General features: G+C 25.6%; 1 long non-coding RNA gene across 1 annotated transcript; it reads right to left on the reverse strand.

Annotated features, from left to right (window-relative positions):
* Window positions 1–3281: 3281 nt before the first annotated feature.
* Window positions 3282–3855, reverse strand: LOC122498916. Its single transcript, XR_006301273.1, has 2 exons — window positions 3451–3855; window positions 3282–3377 (listed from the first exon to the last, which is right to left on the reverse strand). It is a non-coding gene; the product is annotated as an uncharacterized LOC122498916 (long non-coding RNA).
* Between the last annotated feature and the right edge of the window lie 578 nt (window positions 3856–4433).

Genomic DNA, 4433 nt, shown 5'->3' on the forward strand with positions numbered 1-4433 from the left:
AATTAATTAATTAATTAATAATAGTAAGAAATTATTAAAAAATTTAATATTTTTCAAGCAAATAAACTTTTCTTAATTATGAGCTTATCATCGTAAAGCTTACAAAATTCCGCATCCAACAAGCATAAACTCAACTGTTTTTTTATAAATAATTGTTAAATAAATAAATAATTGATTATTTATTTATTAATTTTTTGGAAAATGACATTTTTAATTTTTATTTTTATTTTAAACAAAGCTTAATATGTGTACTTTTAATACCCGATTAGGAAAAAATGACATTTTTCTTTTCGTATTATTTATTAATTAATTATTAATAAAAATTATTTTAAAAAAATTAATATTTTTCAAAGAAATAAACTTTTCTTAATTTTGGGCTTGCCAACGTAAAGCTTACCAACTTCCACACCCAACAAGTTTATTTTTAACTATTTTTTATAAACAATTGTTAAATAAATAAATAATCAATTATTTATTTATTTAACAATTATTTATAAAAAAACAGTTGAGTTTATGCTTGTTGGATACGGAATTTTGTAAGCTTTACGATGATAAGCTCATAATTAAGAAAAGTTTATTTGCTTGAAAAATATTAAATTTTTTAATAATTTCTTACTATTATTAATTAATTAATTAATTAATTATTCGAAACACAAAAGAAAACGGCACTTTTTCCTAATTGAGTATTGAAAGTACACATATTGAGCTTTATTTTAAAGCAAGAAAGAAGAAAAAAATGTCCTTTTTTCAAAAAATTAATAAATAAATTTTCAATTATTTATTTATTTAACAATTATTTGTAAAAATAGGTGTAATTATACTTGTTGGATGCGGAATTAGGTAAGCTTTACGATGATAATCTCATAATTCAGAAAAGTTTACTTGCTTAAAGAATATTTCATTTTTTAGTAATTTTTTACTGATTTTTATTAATTAATTAATTAATAATTCGAAAACGAAAAAAAACGTCATTTTTTCAGAATCAGTTATGGAAAGTACACATATTAAGCTTTATTTTAAAGCAAAAAAAAGAGAAAAAAAAAATGTCGATTTTCAAAAAAAAGTGAAAAATATTTTTAATTTTGAAAAAAATAAGTTAAATTGTTAATTAAAAAAAAAAAATTTACACCATTCGATAGAGGAGGAAAAAACCTTTCGAAAACATATAGGTCAAAATTTTGTCCACTCTACTGTATTTTAGCTATATTAGCTAAAAGAATCCACTGTCAACACGTTACCAAAAACTTTAACCCCCTCTCCCCCCTACAATTTTTAATAAAATATCTTAATATTTTATGGGTAAAGTTCTCTCCCATAGTACTAAAGTTTGTGCAAAAATTAGCCCGATTTGAAGACTTTCGATTTTAAGTTAGGACAATTGAGGAATTTTGCCCCATATATATTTCTTTATATCAATATTATGAGACATTATAAGGGTCATTAATGATATTTTAGAAAATAATTGAATAATTACACTAAGAAAAAAGAGGGCGCGTTGCAGCACATTTTCGATTCATGTTGCGCGACTCAACCCTGAATTCTTCTACACACTTTCTGGGGCGTGCAGCACGCCCCAAAGAGCCTGTAATACACTTCAAATACAGCTCGCCTCGACTCAGGGGAGCGCTAAACGCCCCACTCTCTAAATTTGAATCAGCGAAAAGTCGCTGATTCACCAGCCCAGAGTATGCAGCTGATGAAACAGCGTATATACGCTGGAAAATCAGTGCATATACGCTGTTTCATCAGTGTATATACGCTATTTCATCAGCTGCATACTCTGGGCTGGTGAATCAGCGACTTTTCGCTGATTCAAATTTAGAGAGCAGAAAAGTGTCTTGCAGAACACAGGGTTGAGTCGCGCAACATGAATCGAAAATGTGCTGCAACGTTTTTTTGCTTATTCATTAACTGATTTTTATACAAATTTTCTTAATTGTTAGTTAAATAAGTTAATTATTTGATTTTTATTCTATTTATTACTTGGTTAACTTTTTAAATAATTTACTTATTTGTTATTAAAATAATTTTTTTGAATTTATTTAAATATGTTATTTATTTGATTTTTATTCTATATATTACTTGGTTAATTTATTTATTTATTGTGTCATTATTAATAAAAAAATATTTTTTATTATATCAGTTATTGAAATGTTTAATTTTGTTTATTAATTTGTTTACTTCTTAAATCATTTACTAGACTATTTATTAAGTAATGTATCCATTTTCGTGATTATTAGGTACTTTAGAAATTTATTTTCTAATTAGTAAATTTAATTGTCGTAATTTCTTTTGTAATTGGTTGACATTTAAAAAAATTATTTATTCATTTATGAGTTAGTTCTCAAGTTAAATTGTTTACTTGTAAATTGAGTAGGTAATTTATTTACTACTTAGTTCATTTTAATAAATAAACAATTATAAGTAAATAAATACATATATAAGAATTATTATTATAATATTGTAATAAATAATTTTTTTTATTATTTTAGTAATTATTAATTTGTTTATTTAATTATTTATACTGACAAGTAAATGAATAAATTTGCTATTCATATATAATAACATTTCTTCCAACAGACTGAATGTCTCGCTACAATATTTTATCTTATTATATTAATTGCCTCCTTCGTTTCGTTCGTTGTTCATTGTCCAAAATATATATAGTATATCATCAACTACATAAGGGTAATTCCACGTGAGATTTTAGTCGACCTCTTAAAATCGTCAAAAAATATATTTTTCTATTCTGTATCGAATAAAAACAAATACGTACTTTTTTATTATTGTTCAATTGTCCAAATTTTCGAGTTATAAATTTTCGATATTTTGGACTTGTATGTAATTGTAGACCTATATTCAGTAGCTAGTCCGAAAATATTGAGTTTAGGAAAAAGTTGTCAAAGCATGAAAGTTTTAGTTTTCTTTTGACTTTTAAGAAATGTAAACAAAAAAATTTTTTTAATTTTTTATTAAAAAAATTTTTTTTTTAGAAACAAAATATTTTTTTTAAACTTTGGGTCAGATTTAAAAAAAGTTTTTTAATTTATTTTTACTTTATAATATAGAGAAGATTTTCCAAAAAGTACCGAAATGGGCCTAATGTGTTAAATGAGTTTTTAAATATTTTAAAAAATCACAGTAAGATTTTTTTTACAATTAACTTGTTACGTGAAAAGTAACTTACCTCTTAACATTTGTTATCCTCGTTTTAAATAAGAAATTCCGAAGAAATCTTATTTGGGAATGAGGAAAAAGAATCAATGAATAGAAGTTAAGAATTAGTTAAAATGAAATTTATTATAAAATAGTATATAATGATTTCTTGAAGTTCTTTATTTGTATGTTGCCGAGAGAAGACCAGTTCCAATAAACACCTTTAACAAATAGGCGTTTATTAGATATAGAAATTGTATCGAAAGAATATGATGAAAAGATTTAGTTAATTACCTTTATTGCTTCTTTGTGAAGCTGAAAACCCGTTCTCCGCTCGTGCGTCCACAGTCAGTTCAGATGCACCGCCTTTCCAATTTTTACTGCTTGGAGGTTTGACAATGGCTCGGTCACACACGAGATGGGTATTACTTAGACTGGGATAATCGTAGGTAACGAGTATAGATTCGCACTGACTACTGGTACAGAGATGATGTCGATCGCCTTGATTTAAATTAGATACTGACTGGATGCTGACTAGATACTGATTTTTGGATCCAAATTTAGGGCCTTATATACCCAGATCACATCCGTGTATCGACGTAATAGGGTTGTAAAAAGATTGCTCATCGATGGGTGTTTGTCAAGTTTGCTTGGTAACAGGTCTGGTCTAAGGTTACTTAGAGGTCACACACGTGGCATGTGACAAACTTTTTAAAACTAACTACAGCGTAGACCCTTTAATTTAAAACAAAGAACACTCAAATAGATTAAAAATTATACGCTGTAGACAGTTTTAAAAAGTTAATTGTAAAAAAAAATCCCACTGTGACGCTTGCAAGTGATTTTTGAAAATGTTTTAAAACTCATTTTATACATCAGGCCCATTTCGGGACTTTTTGGAAAATCTTCTCTATATTATAAGGTGTAAATAAATTTTTAAAAAATTTTAAAAAATCCGGCCCAAATTTAAAAAAAATTAATTTGTTTATAAAAAAAAAAATTTTTTTCATAAAAAATTTAAAAAAAAATTTTTTTTGTTACATTTTTTAAAAGTCGAAAGAAAACTAAAACATTCATTCTTTGACAACTTTTTCCTAAGCTCAATATTTTCGGACTTATAAGCTACTGAATGTAGGTCTACAATTACAATTCCAAAATTTCGAAAATTCATAACTCGAAAATTTGGACAATTAAACAAAAATAAAAAAATACGTATCTGTTTTTTTTTCGATACAGAATAGAAAAAAAATATTTTTGGCCGATTTTAAGAGGTCGAC

The sequence above is a fragment of the Leptopilina heterotoma genome, unplaced genomic scaffold, assembly GCF_015476425.1.
Source record: "Leptopilina heterotoma isolate Lh14 unplaced genomic scaffold, ASM1547642v1 Lhet_161, whole genome shotgun sequence".
Classification (NCBI taxonomy): domain Eukaryota; kingdom Metazoa; phylum Arthropoda; class Insecta; order Hymenoptera; family Figitidae; genus Leptopilina; species Leptopilina heterotoma.